Source organism: Palaemon carinicauda, chromosome 19 (genome assembly GCF_036898095.1).
Source record: "Palaemon carinicauda isolate YSFRI2023 chromosome 19, ASM3689809v2, whole genome shotgun sequence".
Taxonomy (NCBI): Eukaryota; Metazoa; Arthropoda; class Malacostraca; order Decapoda; family Palaemonidae; genus Palaemon; species Palaemon carinicauda.
Genome location: NC_090743.1, coordinates 5765966 through 5780965, shown reverse-complemented (window position 1 = coordinate 5780965; position 15000 = coordinate 5765966).

Here is a 15000-nt window from a genome sequence, read left to right as displayed (position 1 = left end):
CAAGCATTCTGTAGTGAGAGCTGTCTTTTAAAGTGGTGGTGTTGAATTGCTTTGAAATCTCATCGTTAAACTAATCATATAGTGTATCTGTAAAGCCGTGTTTCTGAGACTTCTTTTCTGATTTTTTTTTTATAGCCTAAATCAAGTCCAGTCACCTGTTTAGTGATTGGAATCCAAAATATGTGAGCACGCATTTATATATATATATAATATATATATATATATATATATATATATTATATATATATATATATATATATATATATATATATTTACTTATATATATATATGTTGTGTGTGTGTTGTTTATGTATGTATGTATAAATTTTGTCACTAATTACACGTTCTCTCCTGCCTTTTTTTTAATTTACCCGTGACCACTATTTCAATTATATAAATATAATATATATATATATATATATATATATATATATATATATACTATATATATATGAGAGAGAGAGAGAGAGAGAGAGAGAGAGGAGAGAAGAGAGAGAGGAAGAGAGAGAGACGAGAGAGAACTATATATATATATATATATGAAAGAAGAGAGAGAGAGAGAGAGAGAAGAGAAGAGTAGAGAGGAGAAGAGAGAGAGAGAGAGAGAGAGAGAGAACTAATATATATATATACTATTATATATATATATTAGAGAGAGAGATAGAGAGAGAGAGAGAGAGAGAGAGAGAGAGAGAGAGAGAGAGAGAGAGAGAGAGAGAGAGAGAGAGAGAGAGAGAAAATTTAAGATACGGTACGTTATTCCAAAAGGTGCGATCGTTCAAAATTGTTGATGAAGTCGTTCATTTTAGTGGTGGTCTCTTCAGTATCACTCTTATTCTTTGTGTGTTTATCTCGAGGAGCACGCGCCTGGCTCCGATGTATTGAAGATAAGTTGATAACGCTCCAACCAACGCTAACCGGTTTATTTGGCTGCGCCCAAGCGTCGAAGGAGGCAGTTGTTAGATTACGAACACTTGAATTGAATATATACAAGTAATTCAACTTTTTGTATTCGATACGACGAATGAATAAAATGAACCAAAAATTAGCATTTTAAAATGAAATTATATTAAAAAGAGAACGAATAGTGTTGTGAACAGTGATTCTCTTTATTTAGATTCCACCGAGGTCTATATGTGCCATAGCCTCTGTACCATGGTCTTCCACTGTCCTGGGTTAGCGTTCTCTTGCTTGAGGGTACACTCGGGCGCGCTATTCTATGTAATTTCTCTTTCTCTTGTTTTGTTAAAGTTTTTATAGTTTATGTAGGAAATATTTATTCTAATGTTATTGCTATTCTTAAAATATTTTATTTTTCCTTTCCTCACTGAGCTATTTTCCCTGTTGGGGTCCCTGGGCTCATAGCATCCTGCTTTTCCAACTAGGGTTGTGGCTTAGCAAGTAATAATAATAATAATAATAATAATAATAATAATAATTTCTTACATTGCACTTTGCAGTACTGGATAATCCTGAATATCTGTCTTGTGCACTGTTGTCATTGATAGCAATAAGTACCTAACTTTAGGCAATCAACAGAAAATGTTTCACAGACCTTGGATTCCACTGCCGATACGTGACAAGCTTCGTATTATTTCTCTGCTTCGTTTTCTAGATTATCATTATTAATACAACATAGATGGAACTCTCACTCTTATTCTAAATTTCCTTTCCTTGCTTCCTTCTAGCCAGAACCTGATGCGGAAATACTTCTGTTCTCGGATTTTAAAATGAAGATTATTAATATTGCTGCTGTTCTTTGGTTTAGGTCTGGGTAAAAGACAATCACTCTCAAATAAATATCAACAAGCGACGGGTTGTGTGGTCTTAAAAGATTATGCTACATTCGAAGTTTTGATGAATTCACTACAGGCAGTGAAAAAAAGAGGGCCATATATTTTGTTTCAGAGGACATGGAAGGAACAAAGAAATTGGATTAGGTTTTCTTATTAATAAAAATGTTGCAGTAGAATTTTATATTACTAGTGATAGAATTGCAAGATTAATTATCAAAATAAATAAGAAGTATAAACTGAAGATCACTGAAACGTATGCACCAGCATTCCATACAGAGGAAGAAATAAAAACATTCCTTGATCTGGAGATATCTACAGTATATTAAAAAGCATGAAACTCAATTTACATTTGTTTTGGGTAATTTCGATGCTAAAGTAGATCAAAAGAAGAGAGTAGAATCAGCAGAAGGTAAATTTGGAGTAAGCACAAGGAATGACAGAGAAGACATGCTTGTAAAATTTGCTGAAGAAAACAATCTTAGAGTCATGAACACCTTTTACAAAAAGGAAATGGGGAAGCCCAAATGGAAAACAGAAAATTGAAATAGAATTTATTCTCAGTGAAAAAGTAAATTTAGTTAAAGGTGTAACAATGTTAAACAAGTTGAAGTCAAGCGATCATAGAATAGTGAGAAGCAAAATTTGTTTAGATCTAAGGAAAGAGAAAGAAAATTTAATCTTCGGGAAACACTGCTGTAATTAGATTAGTTTAGCAATACAAAATAGGTACTCCACGGTACATGATAAAATTGAAGCAAGTAAAAGAGAAATAAACAGTAATTTAAAAAATATGTATTGGAATCAGCACAAGGGATAGGTGGAAGTGTTCCTAAACAAGATCAAGAAAAACCTAATAAAAAAAAAAGATTGGAAATGAGGGTAAAATCCAAGAGACATGAAATAGAATTAGCAGAACTATCCAAAACCATAAACTAAAAACCCAAGATATTCGTAAACACAATTAGATAAAAATTGAGGAAGCGCTAAAGAAAGGAAGATTATCAAAGTGATGAAAAGAATACTTGGAACAGGGTGCCAACAGATGTCTGTTTTAGAGGATGAAAAATGGAAATACCCACAATAGAGATGCAGTGATAAAAATTGGAGAGTATTTCTATACAATAGTGATATAAGAAATAACTTCACCAATGGAAATAATGAAACACCTGAGCCAGTACCAAACGTAACAGTAAGGGAAGTAAAGAAAGCATTAAAAGGTATGGAAGGAGGAAAAAAAAAACAGCAGGAGAAGATGGCCTAACAATTGATTTAATAATAGATGGAGGAGATTTCATAGTAGTAAAACTAACTGAACTCTACACCAAATGTCTGCAAGAATGCTCTATATCTACAGCTTGGAAAAACTTTATCATTATACTAATTCAGAAAAAGACACACAAAAGATCCGAAAAATTATCCCCAAATAAATTTACTCATCGTAATATATGAAATATTTACAAAGATCATATTAGGCCGAATAGAAAGACAGCTAGAGACAGCTAGACTTTAATCAACGAAGAGAGCAGGTAGGCTTTAGAAGTGGGTATTCAACAAGTGACCATTGTCATGTAATTAACCAGCTAATGGAAAAAAAAGAGTATGATAGATATGAGAAAGATTTTGATTCTGTCAAAACAGCAGCAGTAATGAAAGCCCTTCAAAAACAAAGGAATAGAAGAATCTTCTGATACAGAAAGTACAGCAATCCTACAACTACACAAAGATAGTGAGAAAAATCCGACTGAGAAAGGAGTTAGACAGGGAGACCCCATTTCTCCCCCAATTATTCACAGAATGTCTAGAAAAAGTTTAAAAAAATTTAGATTGGGAAAATATAGGACGACTGCTAGAAAGATCGCGTATTATGCATTTAGTCTAGGCGTTATTGACTTCTCTGGAGACGAGACCATACATCAATAAAACGATCAGAAAGTTATTCACCATTCTACTTCAAAACTCTTTACGGAGAGAGAGAGAGAGAGAGAGAGAGAGAGAGAGAGAGAGAGAACTAAGATCCTAATCCCTGCGAATTCAGTCTTGTGGTAAAAAAAATCGTGAGGCATCAGAAGCGATTTGCGGTGTCAGGGAGAAATATTGAGCTGGAAGCTGCATATTCTTCCTCGCACTTGCGAGACGAGAATGAGTTTTGTGGTTTTTTTAAACCAAATCGTACCAGAATACGGCCAAAGGTAATGATGAGAAGTGTCGTGAAATAGTTCAGTAATGTCTGTGTACCTGGATGATAACTTGGGAGGAGAAACCGTTCATTTTTTCTTGAGGTTTCAAAGCAATCACGACGAAACGGGAACCATGATCGCCATTTTATAACTTAGTTTGAGGATTGTATGAGAGAGAGAGAGAGAGAGAGAGAGAGAGAGAGAGAGAGAGAGAGAGAATGTACGTACATCATCATTATTATTATCATTATTATTATTATCATCATCATCATTATTATTAATATTATTATTATTATTAGCTAAGCAGGGTGCTATAAGCTCCAACATGGAAAAGTATCCCAAAGAGAAAAGGAAATAAACTTAAAGAAAAGGAGAGAGAGAGAGAGAGAGAGAGAGAGAGAGAGAGAGAGAGAGAATGTACGTACATTATTATAATTATTATTATTATTAGCTAAGCAGGATGCTATAAGCTTCAACATAGAAAAGTAGCCCAAAGAGAAAAGGAAATAAACTTAAAGAAAAGGAGAGAGAGAGAGAGAGAGAGAGAGAGAGAGAGAGAGAGAGAGAGAGAGAATGTACGTACATTATTATTATTATTTTTATCAATATTATTAATATTATTATTATTATTAGCTAAGCAGGATGCTATAAGCTCCAACATAGAAAAGTATCCTAATGAGAAAAGGACATAAACTTAAAGAAAAGTACTTAAATTTTTCAGGCTCAAACGTTTGGTAGTAATACGTTCACAACCAATTTAACCAAATATCATCAAAATTAATGTGCAGTACATCGTGTATATCTGCTACACGTACACGAACCTATAAAAACGTTACTTGATATGTCGTGTTCTCATATTCTCCAATAGCCCACTTCCTCTGAAGGACAAACTTGCAGTGTAAAACAATGGCTCAGGATGTCCACGGGTGTACCATTTAGGCCTAAGCACCTCTCGATTTGGAGGAGGTGGACATAGGTATCACATTACATTACCTTATATTCCATAAAGACACAAGTCCACAACTATGGTATGGTCTATTGTATGTCTAAGGCTTAAATACACGTTCAAAAAAATCGTCAAAATTTTGCATCAAAATTTTGATATAAAAAATTTGATGCAAAATTTTGATGCAAAATTTTGACGATTTTTTTTGAACGTGTATGGCCCCCTTTAGGGTCTTAGGCCCTCTTCATTCTACGTGAAATTTTCTGTGATTTAATACTGCTGCTGATACTACTGTTACTACGGCGTAATTATTATTATTATTATTATTATTATTATTATTATTATTATTATTATTATTATTATTATTATTATTATTATTATTATTATTATTAAAAGCAAAGCTATAACCCTATTGTCAATTCTTTTTAGTGAGGCAGATTTGCACAGACTCGCAGGGGTGCCCTTTTAGCTCGGAAAAGTTTCCTGCTCGCTGATTGGTTGGACAGAATAATTCTAAGTAATCAGATAGCAGGAAACTTTTCCGAGCTAAAAGGGCACCGCTGGAAGTCGGTGCAAATGTGCCACATTAAAAAAATGAGTATAGTTGGAAAAGCAAGATGCTAAAAGACCAAGGGCTCCAACAGGGAAAAATAGCCCAGTAAGGAAAGGAAATAAGGAGATAGATAAGCTACAAGAAAAGTAATAAATAATGAAAATAAAATATTTTAAGAACAGTAACAACATTAAATTAAGATATCTTATATATAAACTATAAAAACTTCCAAACAATCTAGAGGAAGAAAAACAAGATAGAACACCGTGCCCAAGTGTACCCTCAAGCAAGTAGGCTCTTTACATGACCATAGAACACTTATATTAACAATAATGTTATTTTAGTTGCAGTATTTTTTATTTCAACCTTTCTGTGTATTAAAATGGCAAAATATGAACACGCAATATAACACATTTTGCAGTCTTCAATCATCCTTTAATGAAATCCGAAGTGATAAAAATGCCGAGTTTAAAATATATTTTACAATAATATTCTTAAAGCTGTTTTAACCTATTAACAATCGCCTTTTCACTTAGTGATTGTTATCATCAATTTATATTTTGAACATTATTAGACAAATATCATAGTCGGTGTCATTCCGTCATATAAAATTATACAATTCTCCTTGTTAGCACTGGAAAGCTACAAAGGAAAGCAATCCCGACTTCAATACAATAAATAAACAAAAAAAATTATTTGACTGAGTAATCAGTATTTACGTAGAACAACACCACTTTCGTCATTATGTAGCTCATATCATACCATAGAATTTCATTAAAAGCAGCTTCCAGAGCCGTCTTCGTCAAATCAAATAACCAAAATAACAATAAACAGGTTAATGATCAGGATATTATCAGTTTACTAATGGATAAGGCCAAGGAAATTATATTTTTTCGACAAAGATGAGAAATTAAGCTTTGGAATATCTACTGAGCAACGTCCCCTTATCAAAAGCAAGCTGCTTTGGAAATGAAATAGGGAAAGTGTTCATGTTGACCCTCCTGACTTTGAAAGGAGGAAAAGCCAAAGTCAGCTGGAAGGCGGCATAAAACACTCTGGCCCAGACACCGTGTGGTCTTTGGTCAAATTCATCATCAGTAAACCCTCGTATTCACTTCAACTGGTCTTTTGACGAATTTGAAAGGAACGATGTTCAATTGCAAAACAACAGTCAACGAAAACAATTTAGCATAAACAACTGTTGATCCATAAGGCTGACTGTGAGCGCCAAGTGTATGCAATTAAACACGTGCACCAAACTGCATATATAATTTTTTCTTTAATTGAGCAAAATACATAAGGTCACCGAAGCCTGAGCAGCTCTCTATCCCCCCCCCCCACCCCTTTGCACTCACCTGAGCAATTTGCAACGGATTCAGAACTGCGTCTGTCTCCCCCAAAGTAGATTCCAGGGTAAAAGAGGGGCGCTGAAAGCCGTGGGAGAATGGGACATATGCTGGACCGTATGTCATGCCCCCTTCGAATGCATTATGATAGAGAGAGAGAGAGAGAGAGAGAGAGAGAGAGAGAGAGAGAGAGAGAGAGAGAGAGAGATTATCAAACCATTGAGTCAGTTTGAAGTCGATGAACCTTTGGATTGTACCATCGTTAACCACCTGCTTCTTAAGATCACTTGCGTATTGAGCACAAAAAAAACTTACCATACCCGCCGCGCTGCTTCGAAATGTTTGTCATGAGAGCTTGAGCAACTCATATCAATCATAACCAGGGATGTAAAAGGATGGATGAGCGTAGGATTAATCCCAGTGCCTTATGAAACATCAATCAATGATGTAACTTGCAAAATAGGTCTGACGGGAGTAGTACTGTCGCAGTCAGATCCCATTGTTATTGTACGAAAATGAATAAGGGCTCTTATTATTATTATTATTATTATTATTATTATTATTATTATTATTATTATTATTATTATTATTATTATTATTATCCAAGCTACAACCCTAGTTATAAAAGCAAGTTGCTATAAGCCCACGGGCTCCAATAGTGAAAAATAGCCCAGTGGGGAAAGGAAATTTTACATGAGAACAAATTAACAGTAAATAATTCTAAAAACAGTAACAACGTTAAAACAGATATGTCATATATAAACTATAAAAAGACTTATGTCACCCGAGGATGATGGTTACAGGCACCTACTCTATTAATTCCAAAGCATTCGTAAAAACACACTGCCGCTCGCAGCAAACTCCTAAGGTCTGTCTTAAGTTTTGGAAAAGAAAGTTACATGTGACATGGTGACCTTAAGAGATTAACTAGAAATGAGAGAAACTATACCATTATTAAAACTATAAAGTTATTTTTGTTAATACAATTAGTCATTAACATCGGAAGCTGGGTATGATACATAGCTTATGCAATATGTTATGCGGAGGCCTGCGCATGTGGCCATTACCTTAGATGCTGCTGCTTTTTAACTTAGATTACCTTAAAACTTTTCAAATTTCCTTAAATTTGAAACTGGTAAAACTGAAATTAACCTAAAAATATCATTAGCTTTAAAAAATTACTTATAAAAACATGCAAATTACCTTAAAAAATTACTTTAAAAAACATACAAATTACCTTAAAAAATTACTTTAAAAAACATACAAATTACCTTAAAAATTACTTTAAAAACATGCAAATTACCTCAAACTAAGGTAATTACCTTAAAAATTTAAACCCTGCCTGCAGCCTCTATAGTTTAACAGACAAACCACCTTAAATAAACAGGATTGTCGTGCAGCGCTAAGCAAACATTACTGAGCCAGGGTTACGAGGGAATTACAAATGGGGAAAAAAGGGACGTTTAATTGTACAGGACTGGGTCTACAAATCTTGATATTAGAGGCGTAAAATCAAGAACAAGGTATATAACGACCCTTGATAAATTACCACAAAACAGAAATATCGATGTTGACCATTTTCTTTTTCTTTCCCTCAGGTACCCAGTTCCTAAACCAGTGTTGCCATATGGGTTAGTCAAAAAAATCCCCCAAAACAAACCAAAAATCCCCATTTCCAAAAATATATTTTCTTCTGATCATGTATGATTTGCTAATACAGAAATTACTCATTATACTTCATGTAAGAGCAAGCAAACTAATTGCAACAATTTAAAGGTTTACGCATCTGTTTCTTCTTCATAGACATTTGTACAGAATATCCCCTTCGGACATCCCAAATCCCCAAATCTAGGGATAAATCTCCATAACTGGCAACCCTGCTCTAAACCCCCCCCCCCCTCCTCAATTTCCCTGTGTCAGCCTTCTTCCTTTCCGTGAGGCACTTATAGAGCATCTTTCGGTTCCTTCTTCCTCTAGACACCCTTGGTGTTATTACCACACCTAAACAATGATAAGGCTTGTGGGATGGAGATACGCCTGGGAGGATATGCCCCGAGATAGGGGGTGGGGGGGGGGGGGCAGAGGGGGTGAGTGGTCAGAAGCTGAAAAAGGTGAGACTGAGGCCTTACATCCAAACCATCTTGAAAAGCTTACCACCACTGCAGATCCTTCGAGGACTTTTACTAAATGAAGTATTTGGTGTTAATTCCTTTTGGAGTGATATCCTTGAGCATTGGGTCATTTAACATAATATAATCCCAAAAATTAAAAAAAAATATATATATAATTTTTTTTTTTTTGCATGAAGTTGGTGCCGTTTCATATATTTTGAATTTATGTTCATCAAAGAAATAATATGTACATTAAATTTTTTTTTAGGTTTTCTATGTGCGAGTAAGGAAAACTTTTTGCGAGAACTACTGTTTTCACACGAATTACAAATGGAATTAATTATTACATCCTTAATAATTAAATACTAGTGGACTCAGCCATGAACAGAACCATATGCTACGCTAATCATAAAAAAAATCACAGATCTAAACGAATAATAATAATAATAATAATAATAATAATAATAATAATAATAATAATAATAATAATAATTAATAAACTTTACCCAGACATTATTATTATTAACATCATCATCATCATCATCATTATTATTATTATTATTATTATTATTTGCTATGCTACAACCCTAGTTGGACTAAAAAAAAAACGAATTCTAATAATAATAATAATAATACTACTACTAATAATAATAATAATAATATAATGATACTAATTAATAAACTTTACCCAGACATTATTATTATTATTATTATTATTATTATTATTATTATTATTACTACTACTACTACTACTACTTGCTATGCCTACAACCCCAGTTGGAAAAGCAGGAAGCTATAAGACCATCTCCAAATTGACTGAAAAAAAAAACTATTTTTTTTTTTAATAGGAAGGAGTCGAGGAAATTTCCTCAAAACTAGCACCTATCCATCTCCCCTCCCCTCCCACTTCTCCCTCCCTTCCCCCAACCCCGTTCTGCCTCTTGAAAAGCCCTTTCCTTGGGCATTAGCGTTCCCCCCTTTTGGTCTTTTTCTCCTACCGGACGCCGACCGCTTAACGACGTCACAAATCAACAGATGGTCATCGGGAACTCGGAAGAGACACTCCAAAAAAGGCTGCTGCTGCTACTACTACTACTACTACTACTAATACTACTACTGTTACTACTACTACTATTACTGCCTGCTGCTACTGCTGCTAATATCTCATTTGTTTTCGCTAAATCTCTAGTTTCATCTCCGCTTCTTAATAAGAAGATTGGATTACAAATCAATATAATACTACTACAACAAATACTACTAATACTAGCACTACTACTCCTACTACTAGTAGTAATACTACTACTACTACTACTACTACTACTACTACTACTGCTACTGCTACTGCTACTGCTGCTAATACCCAATCGCATTTTGTTTTCGCTAAATCTCTAGTTTCATCTGCTATACAATGCGAAGATTTGATTACAAATCAATTTACTACTACTACTACTACTACTACTACTACTACTACTACTACTACTACTACTACTATTGCTGCTGCTGCTGCTGCTGCTAATACCCAATCCTATTTGTTTTCGCCAAATCTCTAGTTTCATCTCTGCTACATAATGCGAAGACTTGATTACAAATAAATTTACTACTACTACTACTACTCATTCTCATTTGTTTTTCGCCAAATCTCTAGTTTCATCTCTGCTACACAATGTGGAGATTTGATTACAAATTAATATACTACTACTACTACTACTACTACTACTACTACTAATACCCAATCTCATTTGTTTTCGCTAAATATCTAGTTTCATCTATGCTTCACAGTGCGAAGATTTGATTAAATTGAAAATCATTATTATAATCAAAATGTGAACGCATTCACGTAGAACAATGTAAATAAAACAAAACGATGACAAGGATCAAATGAACATGACAAGGATAGCAAGCTTCCTTCAAACAGGATACCCAAATGTGAAAAGAAAAAAAAATGATTAACGTTGGGTCGATAGCATTCCTTATCCTGATATTTCATTTCTATTCCGTCTAAGAGCAAAGTTAAAACGATGAAATGTGAATCATAATTCATCAACCTCAAAACATTAACCCTCTCACTGCCAGTGGTGAATTCAACAAATAATAATAATAATAATAATAATAATAATAATAATAATAATAATAATCTTTATTTCACCAAAGGCCATATACAGAGTTACAATAGGGGTACAGTGATCTTACACTTTTGATATCAGCAAAAACGATGAGATATGCAATAATCCTGATGACGTAACAAAATCTTTCAAAAATACACAAACTCTAGCTTCTTGTTATTTATTGGAAAGCTTACACCAAGGCCTTTCCAATGAATATATGTTTTAGGTGATTTTAAAATATATTTTACTTCTAATATTATTTTTACTAAATTTGCCAATGGCAGTGAAAGGGTTAAATTGTATCTAATAATAAAATAGTCCGAAAATAGGATTCAAACCAGAAGACGTGAGACTTCCGCATCCTAACGCTTTCGAGTTGAATCTCGGAGTCAGGATCTACTAGGAAGGATCCACTAGGAGGAGTCAAGAACTTCTTTACCAAAACAGCTGGGACATTGCTTATCAGTCTTCAAACATATGGAATGGCAGACTTTCTATTTTATGTCGCTTCTTGGAATACCTTCAGACGTTTTAGGGTGTATATTTTGAATATTTTTTTAGTAAAAACATTTACTCTACTGAATATGTTTTCAAAATTAAGGGAAATAATACAAATTATTTCCTCCTTTTTCTGATGATACTATCATTATTTTTGAGTGAATAATATTGAGTGCTAACTGAGGTAGATACAGTCCATCTACCTTTGACTATTTTGATTATTCTTATATTGTAAATATGAAAAATAATAACTAAATATAAAATTTTACAGTCACACAAAAAACAATCTTCAAGATAAACACTTTCTATTTTGCGAAAAGCTAAGAACTAATGGTCATTATAACTTGAGTTTTTTCTTTTTTTTTTTTTAGAAAACAAAAGATTCTGAATTAAAATTTTTAATGAGAATATTCTGATATATTTATTTTTATCATTTTCATTTAAAAGAAAATTAAGGTTAACTTAAGTTTCCCCCCCCCAAAAAAAAAAAAAAAAAAAAAAAAATTGTCAAAACTCAATTTCTCATTTTCATGAAAATTATGTCGACAATCTATCCAGGAACTAGTTCCCATTCAAAGAAAATTCTTCTGATTAGGCTATTACTACATTTTTCACATTGAAACTTTCTTTAGATATAACATTCAATAATTTGAATCCCTTTAAATAAGTTATTTCGATGTATTATTATTATTATTATTATTATTATTATTATTATTATTTGCTAAGCTACAACCCTAATGGAAAAGTAAGATGATAAAGCCCAAAGTCCCCAACAGGGAAAATAGCCCAGTGAGGAAAGAAAACAAGGTAAAAGTAAATAATGATATTCATACATAATCTAAAACTCTTCCCAAAGCAAACGACCGACTTAATCACCACGAACTCTAAAATAGAACAAAGATTATTATTATAATAACAATAATTATTATTATTATTATTATTATTTTTATTATTATTTATTAATAATAATAAAGCAAGTGAGTGATTTAATCACCACGAACTCTAAAATAGAAACAAAGATTATTATTATTATCATTATTATTATTATTATTATTATTATTATTTTTTTAATTAATTAAAAATCAAGCGAGTGATTTAATTTACAACGAACTCTAAAATAAAAACAAATATTTTTATTATTATTATTATTATTATTATTATTATTATTATTATTATTATTATTATTAAAAAAACACACGAACTCTAAAATAATACAAAGATTATTATATTAATATTATTATTATTATTAATAATAATAAAAAAAACACCACGAACTCTAAAATAGAACAAATTATATATTTATCATCATTATCATTATTATTATTATTAATAAAAAAGCAAGCGACCGACCTAACCACCACGAACTCCAAAATAGAACAATAAAAGCTACTTCTAAGCCTTCCCCTACCTGCCCCCCCCCCCTCCCCTCCCCAGTAAGTTTATACAGGGGGAGTAGAAGGGTAATGGGGGAGGCAGCTGCATCGGGGGGCCTGTGGCCTGAGGCTCACTTAGTGACCGGGTGTCAAGAGCAGCTCCAGATATATTGCAGATGTTGTCTGTGGGGACGGTTGGATTAGAGACCGTGAATTTTATTCTTAAAGACTCAGTCACTCACTGCTGGGCTTATGGCTTCCTTCCGTCTCCCCCTTTTCCCGAGGTAAGAAGGCTAACATACTACTTCAAAACTTTGAGGATGCGCGTGTATTTGTCTTTATATGTAGTGTATATATACTGTATGTATATATATATATATATATATATATATATATATATATATATATATATATATATATATATATCTATATCTATAATATATAATATTTATATATATATATATATATATATATATGATTAAATAACATAAACTGATAAAACACCTAAAACTCAACCTCTCAGATAAATTTGGCGTAAAAGCCTTGTCTGGAGACCTTTCACAATATTTAAAGAATTTTTTTTATCTTCTGTTCAAAGGGGGAATAGGCCAGAGACCAACCAACATGGGCAAATATCTCTGCCATATATAAGTCATTAGCTTTTAAAAAACCGCATCATATTAGCTTCTCAAAATTAGCTGCTTTAAATGAAATTACATGAGACAAATGTAACAATACAGTTTATAAAAGAGCACAATGATTTGTTTCATTATGATGAGTAAGGTTCAAGAAATTCGTGGGTGCTAATAGAAACGGTAAAACTATAGCATATTTACAATGGCAATGGACATTAATAATAAATAGTCACTTATAGTGTTTCTAGAAAAAAAAAAATGGGTAAAAAAGGTTTCCTGAAAGAAAAAAAAATTACTTGGCGCTTGAAATTTCCTGATAACGTTAGCAAAACTTATTATTAATGAAGTCTCCCGATTAAATTCGAACGCCCTTGAAGTAAATTGCGTAATGTAAGCGAGTAAACACTATCAACTAGCTGACAAACAGTAATAGAGTATAGTCGTATTTTCCTAACAAGCTGGCCATTACCTTCTTGCTGTAAAATTGTTACACTTAAAACGTAAATTAAGAAGTTGGTAAACTATTAACTAGGTGTAGATGATATATTGCATCACAGATTAGCATTCAGTGTATGGTAATACATCTAATTAATTAAAAAAGCACATATATAAAATAGCACCAAAGAATTAACATAAATCAGATCTATTAAATTTTATTATTACTACCTCTAAGATTAAAGCTACAGGTTACGTAAAATGGATAAAACTACCGACTTTATGTATAAACGGAGTTTTAATTTCCAACCCCATATTGTGCAATGCCTTTTAATGAGACACCAGGCCTTTTCACATCGCATCAACAAGTGTGCAAGTTTAAAGGGTTGGATGGAATGAAAGCGAAATAATACCACCTTAGCGTCAAAATACCCCACACGCAACTGATCTCACATTACTGACAATGGAGGGATCTATCGCTGTTGTGGTAATTTGGGGCATTCAAGCTGCATTGGGGCACGTGTTTCGGGGGGCACCATCTGGCGCACAGGTGACGAGCCGAAGACGCAGACGACAACATCGCTCAGGTGATACTTCAGGTGAGGGACGTTGGTGATACGGGCGCAAACACAGAGGCGCACCGTGGGTGGTTAGGAAGTCTTCCTAAAGCGTCCTTGCTTCTCAATATCTCCTCTTCCTCCGTAGGCGTGGGTGGTAGAATGCTCAAACGGGTTTATTTTCCGTAAACAAAGAGGGATGAGGGGAGGGGGCTACCCCTTATTGTGGGTAGTTGAAGGGGGGGTGGGGCGGAGTTTCCCTGGAACAGTAGGTGTCAAAGAGGGCTAGGATATCAAACATTAGGCAGGTGTTGGGAGGACTTTTAACCCACTAATGTTAGGCCTCATAGGATGCGCATTTTGATAGCAGCGGATCAGTTTCATCGTGTAGGATCGTTTTGCGGGATCCTAACGCTCGACCCTTTCTTTCTGGGGCCTCAGCCTTCAAGACTTCTATTTCCTATCCCG